Source organism: Thermobia domestica, chromosome 6 (assembly GCF_964235325.1).
Source record: "Thermobia domestica chromosome 6, izTheDome1.hap1.1, whole genome shotgun sequence".
Classification (NCBI taxonomy): Eukaryota; Metazoa; Arthropoda; class Insecta; order Zygentoma; family Lepismatidae; genus Thermobia; species Thermobia domestica.
The window spans coordinates 234,767,631-234,792,806 of NC_137459.1; the positions used below are offsets into that span (position 1 = coordinate 234,767,631).

General features: G+C 37.2%; 1 long non-coding RNA gene across 2 annotated transcripts in view; it reads right to left on the reverse strand.

Moving 5' to 3' along the window:
• Positions 1-23,199, reverse strand: part of LOC145687767 (uncharacterized) — a 70,890-nt gene extending 47,691 nt beyond the window's left edge. The window contains exon 1 of one of the 2 annotated variants that reach the window (XR_014131751.1): positions 22,819-23,199. This is a non-coding gene — a long non-coding RNA (uncharacterized LOC145687767). Of the gene's footprint in view, positions 1-3,923; positions 4,030-22,818 lie in introns of those variants that run through there. The other variant, XR_014131749.1, reaches the window with a different exon arrangement.
• Positions 23,200-25,176: the final 1,977 nt, after the last annotated feature.

Below are 25,176 nucleotides of genomic sequence, written 5' to 3' on the forward strand. Positions count from 1 at the left end.
GTGTGTGACAAAATCTTTTTAAAATAATAAATTTGGTGTTCTGCTACAGTTTTGATTTTTTTTCTCTGAATGCATATAAGGAATTAACGATCTCTTCATTCCGTATATTTGTAAACAAATCGTGAAACAAATGGTTCGGGGCCACTCAGAAAACACAAAGTGAGCCGATGCAAACAACTGCTATTTAGAAACATTTTACAATCATTGATTTATTTTCGTGGGTGCTCCCTGCAAAGACTCAAATCACGTGAAAAACAGCATTGTTGCCGCTATTACAATAAACAAAACTTCCGAATTCCTTACTGATTTTTTTGTATCTGACCATTCTAGAGGCGCATGTTCGTTTTCTCCAGACATCACAGTTTCGGCACCAGTTTCATATATGAGACATAGACCTACGTTTTCCTTGCACTGTAAGGAACATGGACATGTTGCATGTTTTACACGTTAATTACAGGTACACGTGAGACATGTACTGTCAAGTTGGCAAAACAAATGTTTTGTACTTGCAATGTTACATATGCACAAGCCAGGCACTCACATTCATGTAACATAGCCTGTTTTCGGGTCAATTTTCATATGGGTATTCTTTGGAAGAGCATCTTGTCCAACGCGAATGCTTGTCGTGGTTGTGATTCTTCAAACTCTTGGAATGAGGAAAAGTAATACATGGGAGATTATTGAGTACATCTAGCAATAAGAATAACTGTTGTTTTTCGTAGAAATATACACCATGTTCAATTTCATTTGTTAGTAGTAGTAAATTCGCGCTAAGTTCAATTTTATTTAGTAAATAAAATCACAAGATTTTCCTATTTGGGATTTGCTAAAACAATTTGAAACTTCTGGACAACGTCCTTTTTAGAGCAGAAAATAATATTTTAGAGCGGGCAAAAATATTTTACAGTGGGCCCTCCCAGGCTACGGGCCTGAACACTTTCTTACTTCTAGTAACATTAACTTCAACCCATACAATTTCTAGTTAGGTCGTGGCGTACTTTACTGGTCTATTTATTTTTACACAAACCATAACACCACCACCCTGATTGGATTCACGATCCTTTCTATATATACTTTGTGATCAAATGTATCCGGACACCTGGATGAAAATGACTTACACGTTCGTGGCGCCCTCCATCGGTACTGTTGGAATTCAATATCATGTTGGCCCACCCTTAGCCTTGATGACAGATTCCACTCTCGCAGGCGTACTTTCAATCACGTTCTGGAAGATTTCTTGGGGAATGGCAGCCCTTTCTTCACGGAGTGCTGAACTGAGGGGAGATATCGATGTAGGTCGGTGAGGCCTGGCACGAAGTCGGCGTTCCAAAACATCCCAAAGGTGTTCTATAGGATTCAAGTCAAGACTCTGTGCAGGCCAGTCCATTACAGGGATGTTATGATCGTGTAACCACTCCGCCACAGGCCGTGCAGTATGAACAGGTGCTCGATCGTGTTGAAAGTTGCAATCGCCATCCCCGAATTGCTCTTCAACAGTGGGAAGCAAGAAGGTGCTTAAAACATCAATGTAGGCCTGCACTGTGAGAGTGCCACGCAAAACAAAAAGGGGTGCAAGCCCCCTCCAAGAAAAACAGGACCACACCATAACAACACTTCCGAATTTTACTGTTGGCACTATACACGCTGACAGATGACGTTCACCGGGCATTCGCTATCCCCATACCCTGCCATTGGATCGCCACATTGTGTACCGTGATTCGTCACTCCACACAACGTTTTTCCACTGTTCAATCGTGTAATGTTTACGCTTCTTACACCAAGCGAGGCGTCGTTTGCCATTTACCTGCGTGATGTGTGGCTTATGAGCAGCCGTTCGACCATGAAATCCAAGTTTTCTCGCCTCACGCCTAACTGTCATAGTACTTGGATTGGATCCTGATGCAATTTGAAATTCCTGAGTGATGGTCTGGATAGATGTCTGCCTATTACACTTTACGACCCTCTTCAACTATCGGCAGTCTCTGTCAGTCAACAGACGAGGTCGGCCTCTACGCTTTTGTGCTGTACACAGGGTTGGGTAATTACGCATAAAGAAGGTTTTCTACGTGACGCGTAAAATACGCGTAATTTACGTAAAATACGTAAAGTACGTAAAAAATTAGAAAGAGGTCTACAAATTAAAAGAAAACGTTCTACGCGCTGAGCTTTAAAAAAAATCCTCCTAAAATTTTATGGAATCTAGCTGGATTTTGCAAAACTTAATCCGTAAGCATAAACTGGGAATTTTGTATTGACTTTGTAAAGTAGCATTGTATAATACGGTTTGCACGCGTGACTGTTCAAAACCCATTTCATCATGTTTCATGTTTTAATCCCTCTGTAATCAAGAAAAGTTTTATGCCAGAGAAGCCGTGGGAGAAACTATTGTCCAATACAATAGTAAGCCTTCGTGGTCTCCATTTGTGACGACTTTCTGCAATGTCTGAGAAAAGCATCACGGACAAGTAGAGTAGTTTCTTTTGGAAAACCTCAGCCCTTCAGGAATAACTAGCTACCAGAAATATCGGGTAAAATGTGGAAAATTTGAATAACTTATGAAGAAGGGAATTACAACACCACGCACATTCTGGTATTTCACTACTCGGCAACATAAGGAATTGTCGGAATTTGCTATGAAGTTACTGAACATCCTAGCATCTTCAGCGCAAATTGATAGACTTTTCTCAAATTGGTCCTTTGTCCATAACGTCACAGGGAACCGGCTCAGCTTCGAACGTTCGAAGAAACTACTTCAAATATATTACACCCTCAAATTACAAGAGCACTGAAGTTATGAAGATTAATGTGATTAAGAGTATTGTGTTCGAGTTGTACTAAACTATAATGTAAATGGCATATAACATTTTTTTTAGAATTAAAATAATGGCTGTTTAAAATGAAATGATATACTCAGTGTTATTGGAACCAAGTGAAATATTCGAATATTCAGTATTCGAACTAGGAAGAGAGAGAAATTGTTTCTTTCCAAAAACAACGAAGAAACAAGTAGTTCAATATTCTGTTGAGTATTTTCTTCAGTTTTGTCTATTTATTATGAGCATGTAAAATTTCTACATTAAAAGTTCAAATGATAGTCAAGTGCTAAGGGAAGTAATATATTTAGTGTTGTTGATGGACTTGGAAGAAAACAGAAAAATAAATGAGTTCATTCCGAAAAATGTAGTATAATGTTCTGTTGGATGCTTTTATATTTTTTCAGTTGTGTGTGTTTAAAATGAGAATATAATAACTTTTACATCGAAAATTAAATATCTCCCAGTGCTAAGTGAAGTGGTATATATAGTATCGTTGGGACGTGGAAGAAAAACAAATCAGTTTATTCTAAAATTTCATTATTTCAATATTCTGTTCACTATTTTTCGTATCAGTTGTGTGTGTGTGTTAGTGTGTAATATGAAGGTGAAATGAGCCTAACAGTCAATCTCTTTTTCTTTTCTAATAGAAGTTTCAAAGTATACTGAAATGTTTCGAGTTTTATATTAAAAGCTGCAAAGGTATAACAATAAATTGTTATAATCAAAAGGTTACTTGATACTTTCAAACATATCCGAACCAACACATATTTTTAATATGTGTGCTTATATGTTGGGTGGTTATGCTTGTATGTGCGCTAATAGGTGGAAAGTAGTAGTGGGCCGGCGAAGGGCTATCCAAAATTATCTTTTATTACTATGATTTGGCATGAAATCATTACTTTTAAATATAATGTTTAGAAGATAATAATGTTTTAATGCTTAAATAAGAAAACTAAGCTTACAATATAACCAATTATTCCAAATGATCTTAGTTTTAATGTAAGAAATATAGCTTTCTACGTCTGCGTAAAAAACTGGTTTTCTACATGACGTATATTACTAGTAAATTACGCGTAATTTATGTAAAATACGTAACAAGTAAATTACCTTGCCAACCCTGGCTGTACATGTCCCTTCACGTTTCCACTTCATTATCACATCAGACACAGTGGACTTAGGGATGTTTAGGAGTGTGGAAATCTCGCATACAGACTTCTAACACAAGTGACACCCAATCAACTGACCACGTTCGAAGTCCGAGAGTTCCGCGGAGCGCACCACTCTGTTTTCTCACGATATGTAATGACTACTGAGGTCGCTGATAATGAGTACCTGGCAGTAGGTGGCAGCACAATGTAGCTAATATGAAAAACTTAAGTTTTTGGGGGTGTCCAGATAGTTTTGATCACATTGTGTATGTTAAAATGAGACGAGAATGGAAGTTCTTCATGTTGTACAAGAACGTTTAACCACGTTTCTGTGAAAACTAGGCAGTCATATTGTCCTAATTCAGTTTTGTGAATTTCACAGTCAATTATTATATATATATATATATACAAAGTGAATCAAAAGTCTGGACACGGTGGAATGACTCGAGAACTTAACTTCGGATCGAAAAGCCAAAAAGCACGTGTTTAGTAATATTTAAAAAAACTATCTGATGAAACCAAACTCAACCCTTTAGACCCACCCCTTGTGGGTTGGGTCAACTTTGAAGTTTCAAATACAAACTCCAATTTTTGATTGCAGGTTTGGATTCTACGACCAAAACTATGTAAAGTTTCATCAACACTTTTCCGTCGATGCATAACATGGCGCAGTAATCGGGGAAAATAAATGGCCTCTAACTACTCCCATTTCGTTCATGAGCTTGGTAGTATTTCCGACCTCTGTTCTCGTTCAGAGTCACTGGTTCACTTCTTTGTTTCTTCTCGTCACTGGATAGAAGTACACTACACACAGATAGAAGACACGGAGAAAGGCACACCTTCTTCATTCGGGCTTCGGGCAGTATCAGTGTTGCAAACCAGAAAATTCAAAAGCGGCGAGTAGAGGACAAAAAATAAAACAATTAAAAGTAAAAGGAAAATTAAAGAAAAGTATAGCTATTGAAGTATCTGCTTATTGCACTATGGTGTTTTTTGTCTTCTGTTTCTGAGATGAAAATGTATTGATATATTTTTTTTTCTAACCGCTAAAATATGCCATTCATTAGGGTTGATTGTACCATTCTCTGATAAAGATAAATTATCGGAATGATCTAACCTTGTCGCGGCAGTAAATCTCATCTTACACAAAATAACACACAACCACTGCGACCAGTGTTATCTTATCTGACGATTAAAAGGTATCAGTATAGTGTAGAATTGGCCCTACAACGTGCAAATGTTCGAATGGTGGGAAATTATGAAAAATAGCCTGTAACTGTCAAGCTAATTTATGTTTGAAATAACGTGTGAACCAAAAGTTTGGCCACGGTACAGTAACTGGAGAAATACACTTCTGATCAAAAAAGCGCAAAAAAAGTATTTAATATGTTTCAAGTAGGGATGGCCATAACCGGTTCCTGGTGGAACCGGTTTTCGGGTCTGAACAGATCCGGTTCTAAAAGATCCGGTTCCGGAACCGGCTTTCGGATCCAGGTCTGGAACCGGTTCTTCGGATCCAGGTCTGGAACCGGTTCCTAAGATCCGGTTCTGGAACCGGGTTTTCAGATCCAGATCTGGAACCGGTTCCTAAGATTCGGTTCTGGAACCGGGTTTTCAAATCCAGATCTGGAACCGGTTCTTAAGATCCGGTTCTGGAACCGGGTTTTCGGATCTAGGTCTGGAACCGGTTCCTAAGATCCGGTTCTGGAACCGGGTTTTCGGATCCAGGTCCTGAACCGGTTCTGAAAACCGGATATCCGAGAACCGGTTCCACGCGGAACCGGTTCCGCCGGAACCGGAACTTTGTGGCCATCCCTAGTTTCAAGTAGCTATCTGATGATATTAAACGCAACACTCTACCCCCACTTTCTGGAAAGGAGCGGGGACCATTGATTTTTCAAATGGAAACTCCAATGTCTTATTGAAGATTCGGAGACTACATCCCAAATAATGTAAGATATAATCAAAACGTTTTCGTTGATGTGTGATATCGCGCTGCAATCGGCGAAATTAGATGCTCCCCTCTTTGTTCACCGATTTGATATTAGCTCCGACCATCTGTACAGTATTTTGCGAAATACTCCTACGGTGCAATATTTTGAGAAATACGCGTCGAATCAACAAAGTTATTCAATGGTACCAAACACGATACCGCACCCTACCGCTAGGATGGGTTAGCTGAAACATTTAAATGAAACCTTTTATTTCTTATTGCAGAGTCGGATTCTCCGCATAAACCTGTATAAGATTTAGTCGAAACATCGTTGTCGCTGTGTGACGTGGCGCTGTAATGGCGAAATCAGGAGAACTTCCTATATGAACTTTAATTAGCTTCAATATTGTGGACATGGTGAAATAAGTATATATGTGATCAAAAAACAAAAGAAAATGTGTAACTATTGGGTTTGTTAGGAGGTTTATCGTTCCTTTTCCGCAGTGGGACGCGAGAGACGGGACCTACAGTTGAAAGTGGGATCCGAACCTCTATTAGGTTTTGGAACCGAGACGTTCCTCATGAACAATTGCCGACGAAGTTCGTCCGACCGTCGTCGGTTATTGGGTGGCAGCAGCGAAAAGGGTGAGCTAGTGCTGGTTCAAAGGTGGCTGCCTATTTGTCGGCTTGGCAGCGAACACCGTGACGGTCCAGCAGTGGCACGACGTCGTCCCCCGAAGCGACGGCATTATGAAGATTTTCGTCATCGTTTCGCCTGACTTGTGCGAGTAGTCGCACGAGATTGCACGCTGTCTCGCATAGTTTTAGATGGGTGAAATAATTATGGAATTCTTTCTTCTCCTCTTCTTCTTCTTCTTCTCATTATTATTTTTATTATTATTATTATAGTATATTATTATCTTCTAGTAGTATTAGTAGTAGCAGTAGTAGTAATAGAAATTGTAGCATTAGTTGTAGTAGTAGTATTAGTAGTAGTAGTACTACTACTAGTAATAGTATAGTAGCAATAGTAGGAGTATAGTAATAGTAGTATAGTACTACTAGTAGTTGTAGTAGTACTAGAACTAGTAGCAGCTGTGGTAGTAGTAGTAATTGTAGCATTAGTAGTAGTAGTTGTTGTAGTAGTAATAGTAGTAGTTGTAGTAGTAATAGTAGTAGTTGTAGTAGTAGTAGTAGTAGTCTGTAAAGGGTAGTAGTCTGTAGTAGTATTTTTTCTTTTTATTTTTTATCCTTTTATCCTTTAATTTTTCAATGTCTGTAATGTGTCATCAACAAATTGATCACATCGGGTCCTAGACAAGATTTGATTCTGTCATTCCAATATAATTTCAAAACTAAAGGAGTTACCCCTAAAGAGTATTGTGTGAACAGAGTGCACATTTCAATACGTATGTATGGTACCACCTTAATTTCGTGGCATGGAGGCCTCTTAAGTACGTTGATCGAACTTTCGTTCGGGATAGACATGACGAAGGTTATAGGCGTAACCTGTAATTTCGGCATTATAGTGGAGCATATGTACAAGAAGTGATACCTGTGGGTGAGTGTGTGTGTGTTATTTATTTCATTATTGTTTTCTCTTCTCACATGCAATGTATGGATGCGTGAATTATAACATGTTTAGTGACACATGACATGGGATTGCAACATTGGGATGGCATTGCTCGTTCGTTCATTCACATGTTAAAGCGACGTTCACCTGAATTATTCGTTTATAAGTGACAGGTCTTTAACGGTGACGGATCTGTTGATAACGATTCTCGGTCTAACAGCAAAATATCTTTCTTTTTTTTATCCCAAACAGTTAATTTACTTTCGCCGATTATAGCGCCATATTATGCATCGACGGAAAAGTGTTGACGAAACCTTACATATTTTGGGCCGTAAAATCCAAATCTGCAATCAAAAATTGGAGTTTACATTTGAAATTTCAAAGTTGACCCCACCCTAGCTCCCAGGGGTGGGTCTAGAGGGTTGAGTTTGGTTTGATCAGATAGTTTTTTTTTAATATTACTAAACACGTGTTTTTTTTTTTGTTTTTGTTTTTTTGTTTTTAGATCCGAAGTTAAGTTCTCGAGTTATTCCACCGTGTACAGACTTTTGATTCTCTCTCTCTCTCTCTCTTTCTATATATATATATATATATATATATATATATATATATATATATATATATATATATATATATATAGGAGAATAATCATATTGCCAAAAATAAAATCACTGACAGGACAAGAATTGTAAATAAAATAACGTTGAAACATTGGAGATGATATCTTAAAGACAGCTTTCAGGTCGAACGAATGATGCAGTTGCTAACAAGTAGACCTCACCACTTCGCCGTTGCGTTAGCAAAAGAAAACAACTACTGTCCTAATGTAGGGTTGAATATAAGACACTGACAAAAATTTTAGCTGCTAATGAGCACTAGAAATATGGGAAAAACGAAATAGAAACATGAATGTGGGAAAGACAAGTACAATATAATTTGATAGTTGCAAGATCGATATTTTTTCGAAATAGGTGGAGGAACAATAGTTATGACTTCAACTATGTAAAACAAGTTAGGAGGGATGTTTTTATTGCATTCCGGATCATGACCGCCATCTTGAAATCCGACATATTGGATCGACGTCAACTTTTTCAAATAGAAAGAGGGCCATGTGAGGTATCAAACAACAATGATTTTTTCCACCCAATTTCATATACTAGTTAGTTTGTCCATATCTAGAACGGTTTACAACTTACAGTTCTTTGAATGTTGAAAAATTCGTTATTTATAGCAGATAACAGATAACTACAATGGCAATGAACATAGCTCCAGAGACAACATTCTTACAGAACAAAATCACGGCAATGCAAGAAATGAAAGTCCTCAGCATTCATAAACTGGTTCTGACCTCGCCACTTCGTGTGTGCTTTTATACATTCAAACTGAAACTATAAGCAATAGGGGCAGCACGATGAAGAGAATAGAAATATTGGTTGCCAATGGTATTTCTGGTCGTAGCAGCTACGGTATAAGGTAGGAGCTTACGTGCATCGTGTACCATTCTATAGCGACAAACTCTTTGTAAGGAGACAAGTGCAGGAAATATATTATTCTCACTGTCAGTTCTATCCGTGAACTTGGAAGTGTTTGAGAAATAGTTATTTCGTTTATTGCATTGTGCCTGTAATTCTGTAAGGTGCGTGCGTGTGTGTGTGTTAGGGAGAGTGTGTGCCGGCAACAAATATAGACTGAAAAACGACACACCATGGCGTTAAATAAGGCAAACATTACCATGCACTGTACCTCTTGCAGCAGTTGCAGACATTACGTTTCAAGCACAAAGCAACAAATATTTCAGAACAGGAAAGAGTAATCGCAGATGACATAATTGGATTCCTAGCGGATGAAGAACTGGAATTCGAAATGGAATACACTCTGGATATTCTAGAGGAGGCACATCATGAGATAAACAATCAAGAAGCTAGTGTGGAAGCTATGTTCATTGTCACTATAGTTATCTGTTATCTGCTACAAATAACAAATTTTTCAACATTCAAAGAACTGTAAGTTGTAAACCGTTCTAGATATGGAAAAACAAATTAGTGTATGAGATTGAGTAGAAAAAATCATTGTTGTTTGATACCTCACATGGCCCTCTTTCCATTTGAAAAAGTTGACGTCGATCCAATATGGCGGATTTCAAGATGGCGGCCATGATGTGGAATGCCATAAAAACATCACCCCTAATTCGATTTATATAGTTGAAGTCATAACTATTGTTCCTCCATCTATTTCGAAAAAATATCGGTCTTGCAACTATCAAACTATATTGTACTTGTCTTTCCCACATTCATGTTTCTATTTCGCTTTCCCATATTTCTAGTGCTCATTAGCAGCTAAAATTTTTGTCAATATCTTATATTCAACTCTACTCTAGGAGAGTAGTTGTTTTCTTTTGCTAACGCAACGGCGAAGTGGTGAGGTCTACCTGTAATTCCCGAATGCGACTGAGAGAAACCCGAACTCCTGAAGCGTTAGAGATATGCGGGTATAATTACTTATTACGCAGGTTATTGCCTATTACTTAACGACAAAGTAGAAGATCTCCCACATAAATACGATTTGTTCATCTACCAGTTTGTTTGGATGTAGAAAATTTAACGGACCTCACTGCGTTATTACCCTCTAAACCAACTCGCTCTCGATATTGTAAAGAGCCCTCTATGTGCGTCGGTAATGTACAGCAATTTTGTCTCAATAAATTACTGCCAAATGAACAAAACAGGGCTTTTGGGTGGTGTCGGTAAATCATCGTTGGAAGGCAAATACTCATTGACATTTGGACAATGAACCAAGCCATGGACATTGGTACTTGTGTGATAGTTTATATATATATATATATATATATATATATATATATATATATATATATATATATATATATATATATATATATATATATATATATATATAACAGTGGGTAAATAGTGTGGGTTTGTGGATCAAGAATTGCATAATCAGATACTACAGAAATATTCGTATCAATGGAGTTGTCTATGGTTCTAAATTTGTATCGTCCGTGTCTTCGTTTTGTATCTCTTGAAACAAAAAGCCCTCTCTTTTAATATTATTATTTGATTATATTTTTATATTATTTTTTGCAAATAGAAGAAAAATAAATTATGATTGCGAGGATAATTATGAGTAGGAGAGTGATGGAAGTAATAAAAAAATACGCAGTCAAGTCCATTCTGAAACGAGATTGAAAAACATAATAAGAGTGTAGAACAGCATATTTATACTTAGCTAGTCATTTTAAGTGACTTTATGAAAATATATGGCCTTATAAACCAAGTGTGATATGGATTCTTTAAATCGACTTTGTTTTGACCCCTTTCTGTTTAATTTTCCCAGTGGTATGCGGCAGTCCATACGCTGATTCTTTGAATCGTGTTGCATACCACATGAGAGCAAAATAATCTGATGTAAAGTTAGCAAAATGATATATCGGGGAACGAGTTAGCACAGTGAAATTACTAAAAGCATTTGACTCTTCCTCCACTATTATCATTATTATTATAATTTTGAGAAAGAAAATTGCACTATAAAATTGACAATTTGACCTATCACTAGTAATTTAGTAAATATTGAAAGCACAGTATTGTTTCACAAAACGTTTCGTTGTAATTTCCTACACAATATATATGAAACTCTATAAGGAATGTGTAATGCAGTATACACTGAGAAAAATCCATTATCCGGACAGCAGTATATTGTATAAATATACGTAATCCTTATGTTTAGCCCGGAAATATGTACGGAGCGTACATTATCCATATACTACATAGCTACTACCTTTTACCCGCTTAGATGTTATATCATGTCTGACATCTACCAATCTTCCGTGTTTTACATACGTATACGTATGTTAAATACGTCAGCTATATGTTTTATACGTCCATCTGTTTGTGAGATCCTGACCGCTTATAGACAGCTCTCTTGCACCATAGCTGACGTCATCGAACAACTGTCGTTTGGTTGCGAGTTGGTTTATAAGCGAGGTTGTTTACAAAGGAAAAAGAAGAGAGGAAGGAAACAGACGCCTGGATAAGTACAATAATAAACTATTACTTTTTTCAAAAAATATTCCATTAATTATATATTACTTTAGTATAATACTATCTTTTGCTTTAATACAGTACTAACTTAGTAATGTGGTTTATAACTACAACTCTGGTTATTCTAACTCGTTAATGGTTGAGAAGCAAGGACTGGGTGAATTTGAATTTTAAGAAATCTTTGAATATTAGTGTTTTAAAGCTTTTTCGGTGCAAATTTACTGGGGATCCACATTTTGTAAAATGTGCAGAACAAATTTGTAATAATATTTTAAAAGACCAGTGTGTAAATAATTTAAATATATAGTGTTCTCATCCGTGAGATGCTTGTCTAGGTAGAAATATATTAAAATCTAACGTGTTAAACATGGATTCGGCTACAAGGTAGCTATTAACTGAGTAAAGAAAATGAAGTGAAATATCTTAAATCAGTACGCTAACTCATGACGCGCAACTATAGAAGAGTGCGACAGTTAGGGTATTCACATAATTATGAAATTTTACGTTAGTAATGTGTTATGTTACTTTGGAACATAAATACGCTAGCAATGAAAGCATACCGGGATAATAACGTCTTTATTAACGTACAAATACATAATCCAACACGTAAGGTAAGTGCTTTTATGCCATATATAGTGTATTGAGATAACCTTGTTAACCCAGGTTCGCTGACGCACTTGCTCCCTATGGACCTCGGAAGCATATCGCTCGGGTTCGATTCCCGGCGGGAGTTCATGTGGTTCGGATTGCACGTTAATCACTAAGTACCGTTGCGGAAAGGGACGTTAAACTCAAAATCACTTCAACACTTGTTCGCTCCTCCCTGACTCGGCTAGATAGCATTCGTGCCTTTTAGTGGCCACCTAGCGCAAGTTGGATAGTCTCTTTTGCATAATAGTTCTTATCGTGTACATACACTGAAGCCCTCTTAAAGTGAATCTGTACAAACAAATACAAGTCCACACACCAAAAATGCTTAAGTTACAGAGTCGATTTACTGAAGGGAAAACAACTATATATGAAATGAATTACAATAAATCTGCACCACTTTTTCTACATTTCAATATATGCACATTAAATGTTATGTATTTATTTATTCCTTTTTATATGTGGGGCTGCAGTGGCTCAGTGGTAGAATGTCCATCTCTGGTGCGTGGAGTCCCTGGTTCGATTCGCTCCAAATGGACTTTGTGGTTGGCAAACACCGTGTACGTTGTTTTTCTCGGGGTTCTCCCGTTTTCTCCCATTTTATATATTCAACCATTGCATTCATTTCTCATCATCACGATTTTCTTTACCCTAACCGGCATAACCGTGGAACGTAAAACCAAAGGATTTCTTTTTTTCTTTTTACATGCGACGGTCCTAGTCAGTTCTACTAGGATATTTGCATGAAAAGTGTTTTTTTAACTTCTTAAAATTCTAGACCAAGGTGAGGAAGACTGTGACGATGAGGTAGATGATAATGACCGAATGAAGAAAGTGGAAGGAAACGGAAGAACATTGAGAGTAACCACGTTCACAGCGTTTGTCCACCAAAAGTCCACTTGACGAAAGCTGAAATTGAACCAGAGTCCCAACGCGTCAGAAGTGAATGCTCTACCACAGAGCCGCCGGGACCCCAAAATTTCTTTCGTGAAACACTGTGAAGTGAAGGAGACAATTAGCGATTCATAGCTTTATAACAGAGTCATGCCCGTAGCTAGGATGTAGACCAGAGGAACTGAGACCCTTCTTCGATTATCTTCAGGCCTATTTGAAAGTTTCTTTGAAAGTTTCAGTTGTTGGTATATATATATATATATTAAAGTGAACTCAAGTTAGCTTCTACCAACCATTACCTCCTCCCCCCACTGTCCTAGTAGTCTGCAATAAGAAAAATTAGTAATATAATTTTCAATTGAGGTTCTAGGTAATGAGAAACTGGTTCCACGGAATCTTTAGTTAAAAAGTATTTGGGTTAGAAAATATAATATTCAAAATTACAACTTTATTATTATTATTATTATTATTATTTATTATTATTATTATTATTATTATTATTATTATTATTATTATTATTATTATTATTATTATTATTATTATTATTATTTTGTTTTATCGTTTGGGATTCAAAACGTTATATGGACATTTTTTCCTGTGCGTTGATTTGATATGGTGTGTTTGTATTTTGTGTTTGTGCCGGAAAATTTGATTTGTTTACTAAAGTTGAAGGTCATATAGGTGTCCATGCAGCTCCTGAGAGTTGGTAACAATAGAATGATTTAGGATTGTACATAAAGACTTGCCGACATAACTGTAAATTATGTATTTCTAATGGATTTTGAGTTGTTAACAAGATTTACAAAGTGTGTGACGTTAATTGCGAGATGTGAAAATATGTCTGAGTATATTTTTGTGGAAAGTGGAATGACATTTTGTGAGAAGTTATTGACCTTTGGTCTGTCCACGTTCGAGCATGGCCCCCAATTGTCTCTATGGATGTGCTATAGCCCCTGAAGAGTGTCTCTGCTCTTGACGTTATAAGGACCATGGGTCCCTGGCTTCAGAAGCTTTTATTTATTTGTATTATTTTTATGGATCGTATGCATAGCATACTCGATGAACAATCTCTGATTGTGATGTAATAAAATTAAAAAGCTCGTTGTTGAAATATGTCGCTGTAGCGTGCATAGTCCCTGTACTGTTCAGAACCCCTTCATTAGTTTTGGCTCCTCAGATGGTTCTGTCGGTCCCCATGGACCACTTATACCCGCTGTATTGCTCAGGACCCCTGCAATGGTTCCCTGGGTCCCTATGGATTTCCTACAGCCCCTGTATTGCTGAGAACCTTTAAAATGGTTGTAAAAAGGGTGCCCCTGCTCCCTCAAAAATATGCCACCTGAACACTTTTATTTGTTTTTTTTCGTATTATTTATTTTAAAGTGGATCATTTGCCTTGCAACTTGTATTTTGAGGGATCGCATCTTTTAATCCCCCGTAATGATTTTTGATTGGATCGTATGCCAAGCCATACTCATTGTTAAATATGTGTGATTATACTAAAAAACTCGCTGTTAAAGAATTCCTATGGAAGGGAGATCCCTAAGAGGAATCGAACGCGGGACCCCTTATGTGAAAGCCCTGCAAACTAACATTTTATTTGTTTTTCGTATTATTTACAATAATACACGCTCTTCAATGAAATCTCATAAAGAGAGAAGAAGGAGTAACATATTGTGAGCAGGAGTGGGGGAACATATTGCGAGGTAAAGTGGATTGGAAGGGAGAGGGTTGAAATCTTTATTTATTCATTTATTACTTTGATATGAATCTCATTAGAACAACGATGTTGTGAACATACTAATTTTTTTTTTGCTTTGATATCTATAACATACACGAGCACAGTGTGAACGTGGTAAAATTTTATTGCATCATCTGCTCTTTGCAAATTCAGAACACAGAGGCATAGCATGATGCGGACTAGTTTTCAGATAGATCCTTCCTCGCTGAAGTCTGGATAGTAACTATACGTGTATCAGGAAGCATGCGGTTCTGCGTGCGTGACATCACAGGGGCATTGAACGCTAGAGATTGCATTGGTGGCGCTTTCCCCATGCTTTCTTAATGTTTACCGTGATTGCATGTGATTGACCTGTGAAGGTGGAGGAGGAAGTAACTTTGTGATGATATACTTTTTGCTGTTGCAACTAAGATTCATTCCTACGTCTACGTATTGCGTACTGCACATGCAGACAACTTTTCCCTTCCCCTCTGTATGAATGAGCTGAAGTATATGAGACCCTGAAGGAATACTCGTAATTCAGGGCATGAGTGATTGAACTACGTGATCAACATTCGTATTGCTACAGAGAGAGAGTGATTACTTTAAAAAGCAGATGAAGTCCAATGATTTGGGAACACATTAAAAAAAATTGATACTATCAACAGAATTTTAACAGCCATACAGTAGAATGAAATTTTATCTTATAAACTGTACATGTAGTATACATGGAAAACGAAACTCCAACTAATATATGCAATAACCAAAGATTCATTTTGTAATATTATTGTCCATGCAGAGAAAATTTTTAAGCAATGCCAGATGAAAACCAAAGATTGAGAATACAATTTAACGTCTATACACAAATCTTGAAAATTTTTGCAAAGAAGATCTAAAAATGCAATGTCCCAATTGTCGTTAAAAGTTTGATGCCCTCCCAATGTCTGTTATAAAGTATATATAACACCCCTGATCCATATCCTTCATCCTTATTTTTTGATATTAAGGAGTGCATACAGTTTTTGTGTCTGGTGATTTTTTTTTGCGAATCACTGTTTTCGAACTTTGTTTTATCATCGTCTTGTAAGACATATGTAAGTTCTTTTCTTTTTATGCTTTGTTATTTACTGTGTTCTTTTTATGTATGAAAAAGAATTAAGATTTAGTTTAGACTGTTGAAAAATGATGGGGTGGGAATGTGGAAGGAAACGGGAGAATCCGAGACAAACCACGGACACATTTATTGTTTATATTATAAACATTGTTAAGAGAAACTTGATTCGAAATAATAATAATAATAATAATAATAATAATAATAATAATAATAATAATAATAATAACAATAATAATAATAATAGGATTACTTGATAATAAGGTACTATCTTTTAAAAACTGGAATGAAAAGTGGGGAGAAAACGAGAGAACCTTGGGAAAACTAACACGGACAAGTCCGTTGTATAGTACAACCTACCTTCTTGAGTTAAGCTTTTTGAAAAAACTGTTGAAGTATTATACACTCGTTGAAAAAATGAATGACTAAAGAAAAGCGTGAGGAAGTGGGAGAACCCCGAAAAAACCCACAGACACATACACTTATTGTATGGTATAAAGGTAGTTAGAAAAAATGTTTCAATATTATAGATATTTTTCTATGAAATGTAATTGGTGGAATTTAAGAACTAAACATTTATTGTTCAATACTAAGACTACATGGGACGTGGACCCACACCTTTTTTGTACTGGTTAATTTTCAGTTGTTACATAGTTAAGAAATATATTCTCAGAAGACTGTTTGTAGTGATTTTAATAATAATCCAAACTGCATAAGCCATCCGTGTTTGGACAACATAATTTTTGCTGTGAACACGAGTTATTCTACACGCGAGCTTTTTAAACCGGGGTACCACGCGGTTGCTTGCGGTACTATACCGGGCATAATTTGGGTTTTAGCTTGGGTCTTTAAGGCAAACTCGCGTACATTAACCACTTGTGTTTTCCACGTTAGTGGCCCATACATTCTGCACTATTGCACGATTTTAACACACATTATTACCACTAGGGACCGAATTACGGCGCCAGATTTAAACTTAGGTTTTGAACGTTAAAGACACAATAGATAGACGCTTTTCGCAGATGTTTAAAATTAGAAGATTTACCATAGAAGACGTGTTGAATAGATGATTTTGCAGGGATTTGAACTTAGTACTTTTGCTATAAAAGACGTGCTAAATAGATGATTTTGCCGAGGTGCCGGATTTGGAGGTGCGAGTTTTCGTTCTTTTATTGTTTCTTTTCCTAGGAAAGTCAAATAGAAACTTTTAACTCCCTCATAATTAGTCGATCACTGTGTGAACCGATAAAAAGTGTGAACGAACCAAAATGTTTGTTGGTGTCCAAGCAAATTCATCGCTTTTTGGTACTAGGACCAAGCACAGCGGAATACTTTGAGAGTAATAAAAGTTTTGTTGGAGGAGTCCAATATTATAAATAAAATAAGAAAATATTAACTTATTCGAACACTCAGTGTGAACATACTAAAATTACGTACTAGGGCCACCGCACCTCATAACTGCTTGTATACACGACTCCAAAAGTGCATTACCACCTGCAATTCTCCTTTTCCTGCAATAGCAGGCAACCCAAAAAGCTCGGCGGTTGAGTTGGTTGCAAATTCGAAAGGCGTTGGACTAAACCTCAATTTTTTCACAAATATCTCAGTGTGGCAAACTACAAATAAGAGAATAAAACAAATGGTTAAGAATTACAATTTTATTATTGTGACGGACTTGGATGACATCAAAAGTTACAAAATGACTTACGTAAGCAGTTCAAACAAGATGAATGGTAAGAAACAGATATAAGAAGAAAGCATTTCTCCCTTTCCCCCACCCCATCCAAAAAAAGAAACTCATAAAAAGAAAAAGTTATATAACATAAAGGTTTCATATAAAAGCCTACCAGCACAAAAACAAATAGTTAAACGAAACGAAAAAGAGACAAACACAGAATAGGGGACACCACTGGCGTAGCAGACTTGCGGCTTTCCCATGTAACATAAAGATATGGGACCCTAGTTGTAAACCCCATTGTTATAATAATAATAATAATAATAATAATAATAATAATAATAACAATACTTATTATTATTACTAAAAAGTCGTTTCCTTTTCAAAATCCCTGACTCTGCCTAAGAGCATGAATGCATATAGCGATCATGTGTGCACGTTTTGTCAATGAGCGGTCCCAAAGGCCAAAAGGGGTATAAATCTCCAAGAGAGAGAAATAAAAAACTTTCTTATGGTAAATTCTAGTTCAAAGTTCGAAGCACTTGCTTTTGCACGTGATTTTTTGTTTCTTTTTTCAGGGAACAGAGAGTCTGGTGCGTAAGAAATTATACTTATAATATTGCAAATTTGCAAGTGGATGTGTTTACATTGCAATTTGTGGTAATAAAGATATTATGATTAGAAAACAATATTGTAAAAAGTAAGTTTAATTTCTTCATGCATCGCAAATCTAAGGGGCCCCTTATACCTAGCCGCCCCCCGAATATCGATATCGAAAATTTAGAATGATATATTCATGTCCATATATTCGCGATATTGAATGTTGATATATGATAATATCGATATCGACGATAGCGATGTATCGACATATCACAGGCCCAGGTACGAGAACTAATGCTTGACATATACTAGAATCAACAATCAAATTCTAAATAAGTTCTCCATTTCCGTGTTCAATGTTGAGGGGGAAGGAGGTGAACCCGAATAGAAATTTTAAGAAAAACAAATGTTAAGATAAAAGTAGGTGTTCCGTCTCCCCTTGAATACAAAAATTAACAGAAAACTATTACTGTAATTTATGTTTTACTTCTGTTTCTAATTGTTATCACAAATCAGCGACAGTACACACACTTTACATAGTATATCACAACCAAGCAAGCCGGAAGATGAATTTCCTGTGATATTAAAGTGGAACGTTCTACAAAATAGTCATAATTCATTGGTCATATTTCTATCAGTACTTTGGTACGGACTAAGAACTACAAGACTAACAGATCTAGAAATTAGAGATTTCATTCCTTTTTTCTCTCAGACTAAAAGACATCTGCATTTTTCTGAGATTTTCATTTTCCTAATGTAAGTCCCCTATCCTAGGCTAATTCTGGCTACCGCGGTTTCGAGGTAACCGGTAAAGGAAAAAGTAAAGTTTGTCGACTGTCAACTCTCGACAGTGTGTGAGAAGATATTTCACAGTTCATGTTGTTACTTCTTCGTTAGAAAAACACTTCTAGTTGACTCTATTCATCGTGAATTACTGAACTTATAAACATTTAAAATTATTGAAAAATGAATAATTATTTTTAAATATAAAAAGTCGTTACAGTTCAGTAGAGTGCAGTAGTAGATGGAAGTGAATGAAAATATTGTTTATTTGTTGAGATGTGCAAACTGAATGTGAATAATAAGTGTTTCCCATTCTCTTGTCCAGAGGCGGAGCTAAGATGGACTTCTGGGGGCTCGGTGGTTGGTAATACTCCTACTTAGAACTACTTTTAAGAGCTCCAAACTCTGGAATGGGTTTTATTTATATATAAAATAAAAAAAAGATTCCCTTTCTGGGGGTCAATCGCCATGATCGCCCCCTAGATCCGCCCCTGCTCTTGTGTAGCAGACTTAGAAGACATTTAGTTAGTGTATGCCCCTGACGATGCTGATTAGGGATGGCCATATATGGATAAATTTTTTATTCTGATATCGGATAAAAACTTACCCGGATTTGAAATATCCGGTTGACGGATAAGAAAAGGACGACGGATAATATCCGGATAACGGATACTATCCGGATAACGGATGATATCCGGATGACGGATAATATCCGGATGTCGGATAATATCCGGATAATGGACTTATCAGGATAATTAATAAAATTAAGATAACGGATAATATCTGGACAGGATCGTATCCGTGGGTAATCACAAGGTACTCCCGCTTCGTCTCACATTTCATTCCACGAATTCCTCTATTATCACTGCCCTACTATAATCATTGGGCACGGTGGGTCAGTGGTAGAGCGCTTCTTGTGCGTGTGGTCCTTATTGTTTCGATCCCCTTCCAAGTAAGTTTCTGGTGGACAAGATCGTATCCGTGCGTTTTCTTAGGGTACTCCCGCTTCCTCTCACATATCATTCCACCAATTCCTCTATTATCATTAACTTGCTTTAATCATTGGGCGCGGTGGCTCAGTGGTTGAGCGCTTCCTCTGGTGGGTCAAGTAAGTTTGTGGTGGACTAGATCGTATCAGTGGGTTTTGTTCTGGTACTCCCGCTTCCTCCCACTTTTCATTCCAGCAATTCGTCTATTATCATTAACTTGCTTTAATCATTGGGCGCAGTAGCTAACTGGTTGAGCGCTTCCTCTGGTGGGTCAAGTAAGTTTGTGGTAGATAACATCGTATCCGTGGGTTTTCTCAGGGTACTCCCGCTTCCTCCCACATTTCATTCAACCAATTCTTCTATCATCATTGACTTGTTTTATTCATTGGAGAGGTCTTGGTCCCCTGACCATTGCAGTGATGTCAGAAATCAGATTCGGTCCCAAGCATTTGCGTTGTGATGTACACGTTTGCTGTGGTTTAATCTCAGTATTTTATTACGCGAGATAAAACCATCCATACAGGTATAAATGTTGTTCTATATTGCGCAACCAGGTATTGAGATTGAGCCAATTCGGAACCTCATTTGTGGCGCTTTGAGGCCAGGAACCGATTTTGGACATTACGTTGTCCTCAAACGAATAGAATCTTTCTAATGTTACCATCCACGTCCAACAAACCCATGTTTAAGAAGGGAATAGAAAGGACCCGCGTCTGAAACTTCGGGACCCAGTTTCTTGAGGTTCAAGGAATGGGGTTCTGACGTTATGGAGTCGGATCCCTTCTTTTCACCTATTAACCATGAAGTTGTTGGGCGGCGTTGGCGGAATTTGAAAGATTTTGATCCGTTGAGCACAATCGTGATGTCAGAAATCGATCCCTAGCCTTGAACCTCAAGAAACTGGGTCCCGAAGTTTTAGACGCGGGTCCTTTCTATTGCCCTTTTAAACATGGGGTTGTTGGACGCGGATGGTAACATTGGATAGATCCTAATCGTTTGAGGACAGCGTAATGTCCGAAATCTGTTCCTGGCCTCAAAGCGCTAAAAATGAGGTTCCGAATTGGCTCAATCTCAATACCTGGTTGCGCAAGATAGAACATTTATAGCTGGATGGATGGTTTTATCTCTCGTAATAAAATACTGAGATATAACCACAGCAAAGGTGTACATCACAATAGAGATGGCCTTTTTCGAAAAATCTGTTTTTCGATTTTCGGAAATTTCATTTTTCGTTTTTTTTTGTTTTTCGCTTTTTCGAAAAAAATTTCGTTTTTCGTTTTTCCAAAAAAAATCGTTTTTCGAAAAAAATTTTCGTTTTTCGTTTTTCCAAAAAAAAATTCGTTTTTCGTTTTCGAAAAAGCCATTTTTCGAAAAAGTATTTTTCGAAAAATGTGGCCATCCCTAAATTAAAGAGATTCGCAGTCACGTCCAAATGTGTGCAAAACTGGCACTAGTACCCGTAGAGTATATTTCTGATGGTTTGTTAATCAACATGGAGGCTGTCCGATTAGACGAAAAGTCGAAGTCTTCAATGATTACTTTACGGAGCAATGGCTGGAAAATCCAAATTTTTCTCCGGAAAGTTGGAATTGTAGCAGTCACAGGAATCGAACAAATAAAGCAGTAGAAGACTCAGTGGTAGAGCAGTGGCTTAGTGGTAGAGCGTTAATCTCCGGTGGTTGGGGTCCCTGATTCGATCCCAACTCGCGCCGTGTGGACCTTGTGGTGGACAAACACCGTGCTCGTGGGTTTTCTCGGGGTTCTCCCGTTTACTCCCACTTTCTTCATTCCACCATTTCATTCATTTCTCATAATCACCGTCTCCTTTAGCCTAGCCGGCATAAACGTGGGACGTAAAACTTAAATATTTCATTTCATTTTTCCCATTTTATCCAGTGTATACCTGAGCGTCAAGGGGGCCTATAGCCCCTCTTGGATCCACCACTATATATATATAGTAGTTTCACGAAAAGTCCCGGGTGCCAAGCTAATTTTTAAAAATTAGTATTCCCAACTTTTATCTGACAGTAGTTTCTGAGTTGGCGCCTCATTTTTACAACTAGCGCCTAAACCAAAGAAAACTTGACGAGTCATATATCAGTGGTAAGCTACAGGAAGCCTGGGGGCTAGGATCATTGCTCATAAACATGGCCCAACCAGTGGTCCCTACTCAATGTGACCATGTTGCCACTAACTAAAACATTGAAAACCGTAGTACTAGTCGATAATTACTTCGTGCTATCAAATATTCGAAACTACTGCTCGCAACTACGGCAATCTCTGTACCAACCTTTGAGTTGACTATTAGAAAAAAAATCGTGTATTATAATGAATGTTAAGTATAAGATCAGTGACGACGTCAGCTTTAATTTCTTCAAGGGGCAAAGAGAGGGAGAGAGAAAATTTTGGTGATGGGGATCTATGTTTTGTACACCGAAAATGAGAGTTCTATACAACTGAGGGGCACAGGTTTTGAGGGAGAAGCGACGCTTTGGTACAGAATTAGGAAAAAAAATATTTGCTTACCTTTGTTTCCGAGAAAATATAGAAAATTAAAAAAGTGCTTTTAACTTACACCATACGTGTTCAAAGTAATGTTTTAAATGTTTATTCATTCACAAATAAACGTTATACTATGGCCGCTATGTCTCTGGCTCTGACACTTCTGCACGTGGACAAAACAATGTTGCCAATTTGTCGTGGGTTTAACCGCACACGCTAAGAATAAACAGAAAAAAGCAAACAAATACAACCGAAATGAATTGCTTAATAAATGCTGAATTTTCATGGATTTTTAAAACCTTTCGTGTAAGGAAACAAACTAAAAATAGCCAGAATTAAACATAAAGTAATCGAGTAAACTGACATACCTTCGCTGCCTACATGTATTCGTCACTATCGATAGGTTGAACTCCACAATCTTGAAATAATTCGTCAGAGTTAACTGCCGAAATATCTTCTTCATCGTCACTGTCGTCGCTGCTATCGTCACCATCACCCAATGTTATGATTAAATCTTCTACAGTTTGTTCGAAGACACCTTCGGCTTCCCAAGCTTGCTACATAATTTTCCACGTATGTTCAACGGCGTTTTTCCAATTATTCGGGGACACTTTCTCGATCGCCTTTATTACTAAATTTTTCACGTCATTTACACGAAATGTTTTATTATGTTGAGCCACATAACCTTTAACTTCAGCCTTCAGTTAAAACGATCTAGAGACGTTTTAACATTGGGCCGATTTCTTTCTTTTTTTTCTTTTTTCTTTTTTTTTTTTTTTTTTTTTTTTTTGCCTGGAGTAACCTAAACTGCCGAGGGTGAATTCAGTTCTTCGGGACATTTTTCTTTTGTTATGTTCTTAACACTAGACTTTCCCACTTGAAGGGCGTCAGCCACTCTGTCCACCAGCCTCGTCACAGGGAGAAGAGGGCCACCATTATCGCGCTCTTTCTCGAAATATTCACGAAGTCTGTATATCAATTCTCGGCTTTGTCCTTTATACACTCCTATTTTTTTTTGCCTTCGGTTCTGAAGAACTAGCCATTGTCACTACGTAATTACAATATTCTTAACAACACACCCAAACACACAAAAAGAAAAGAAAAAAACACAAAGTCGCAATAACCAAACACAATCTCAAAGCACTTTTCACTCAACTATGCACAAACAAAAAGGAGAACACGAAGCGGCAACAACGACTTGTTTCCATGTCAGAGCGGTGACAGCTCGGTCACTCATTGGTCCTTATGGGGGTGTGTCAATGTAGTACCAACCCTCGCTTTCTTTTTCTTATAGCTGTCAGAGCCAGAGATACAGCGGCCGTAGTATAATAAATATTCATAATTAGCTTTAAATTTCTATTTATGTTGAAACTGTGTATTGGGGTCTTTTATCTTCCATCAACCACTCAGGCACAGATGAATTTGGGACTATCAAATAATCCTGATATTGTTTAGCCTACATTACAATAGGTCTGTAGGCGGCAGTCGGGGCGTAGCGTTTCATTAAAGAACTACCCCCTTCCCCCTTTGGCGTCCTCGCTAATTGTATAGATTTTTGCTGGATAAACATCGTGCATGTTGGCTTTCCCGGGTTCTTCCCTTTCCTTTAAATTTCTTAATTCCATTATTTTGCTCATTAGCATCTCCCTTAGTTACGCAGCCCCATTCGAGGTCCCTCGTGACTATATGTTTAGCGTATGCGTCTTAGGCTCGGGAGACCGGGTTCGATTCCCGACTGTAGCTCAAGTGGTTTGTATCTCATGTTACACTGAGTTCATTTCTCTATAGCTGAGTAGGACGCTAAACTAAAACCAATATCCTCCTCATCATCGGAACACATTTGCAAGGTGTTAAGCTTAACAAAAAAAAACTAGATTGCGATTCTTCTATTTATGTTTTCTTTTCACTTGAAAAATATTTTGAGTCTCTTTAAAAGAAGGAAACGCAACAATCATTTGAGATTTTACATTTAAAGAAAGAAAAAAAAATGATTAATTAGGCTTATATTATATGGAACTTCTCCAGTTTATAGTATAAAAATTTGAGATGGACCATTTATCTTTATAAGCCCATGTAATTTTAAAACTAATTGATAAAAATGGCTGGAATTCTGTAAGATACAAATAACGACAAGGGAACTCTGTCTAATAAACTCTGCAGTACCAACAAATTAATAGTGTTGCCAACATAATATAAAGTTCAATTTTTAACGCCACTATGCCATGTTGTTACATATCTCAAATCTAAATATTAAACGAAAAATTGCAACACAAATTTGTTATTCAGTGTTGCAAACTAAGGACGCTGCAATATGACAAGTATCTAAACTTCAGAAACCTGATAATAGTATTAATAAAAGCTGAGGCGGATTCAGGACGAACTCAACGGTGAGGAAAGAAAGTAGTGAAAGATTCTGTTTTCTCTCTCACCGACTTTTGCAGCACTGGTGATTGTGAAACTCAGGGGGGTGAATAACCTTTTCCCCCTGGATCTGTCCATGAATAGAAGTGAGACTGACAGTGAAAACCCGAAATACTTTAGTGTCTAATACTATGACCATGGCTTATTTCGAATGAATACAGAAAATTGAAAATTAGACTTTTTTCGAAAAATTTCTTACATAAACAGAACGTCTAATCGCGTAGGTGATTCTCAAAAGACGTAAACTTCTCGGAGCCGTTACAGCAATTTGATATCTCAAATCGTCCAGGAGATATGAAATACGT